Source organism: Lygodium microphyllum, chromosome 22 (assembly GCF_053477565.2).
Source record: "Lygodium microphyllum isolate KBCC chromosome 22, Lygodium_microphyllum_v1.1.10, whole genome shotgun sequence".
Taxonomy (NCBI): Eukaryota; Viridiplantae; Streptophyta; class Polypodiopsida; order Schizaeales; family Lygodiaceae; genus Lygodium; species Lygodium microphyllum.
Window position 1 is genome coordinate 60,001 of NC_141156.1, and position 539 is coordinate 60,539.

Below are 539 nucleotides of genomic sequence, written 5' to 3' on the forward strand. Positions count from 1 at the left end.
AAGTTCGTCCATGGCACGGATCCTATGACTCGAATCTTATGTGCGCGGGGTTTAGTGCTCGCGTGGACACGGGTCCTCGTGGTATGAATGGCATGCCCCCCTCTCCCCCACCGCCTTGTGGCATGCTGTGGGCGCGTGTCCTCCGTGGCACGTATTCTGCGGCTCGATCTTTTCTACGTCGTCGCCTATGTGTGCACGGGGTGCTCTTCACGTGGATGCTTGCCCTTCGTGTTAGAAATGGCACGCGACGGCGGCATTCAATCTTTTGTGCGTCGCCTCCATGTGCGCGGGGTTTAGGGTTCGCGTTTAGTCGCGTCCTCCGTGGCATGAGCGGCATGGCATGCCGCCATGCCTCACTCTTGAGCTCTCTCGTGCCACTTTCCGAGTATACAAGAGCTCTTTGGAATTCCTTTGTGTTTGCGGTGCGGTCACACCAGCGCTAATACACCGGATCCCATCAGAACTCCGCAGTTAAGCGCGCTTGGGCTAGAACAGTACTGGGATGGGTGACCACCCGGGAAGTCCTTGTGCTGCACCCT

The 539-nt window shown here is 58.1% G+C and overlaps 1 non-coding gene across 1 annotated transcript; it reads left to right on the forward strand.

The window, feature by feature from the left end:
• The first annotated feature begins 420 nt into the window (after positions 1-420).
• LOC148016806 (5S ribosomal RNA) lies at positions 421-539 on the forward strand. The gene has a single exon (XR_015688001.1). It is a non-coding gene; the product is annotated as a 5S ribosomal RNA (ribosomal RNA).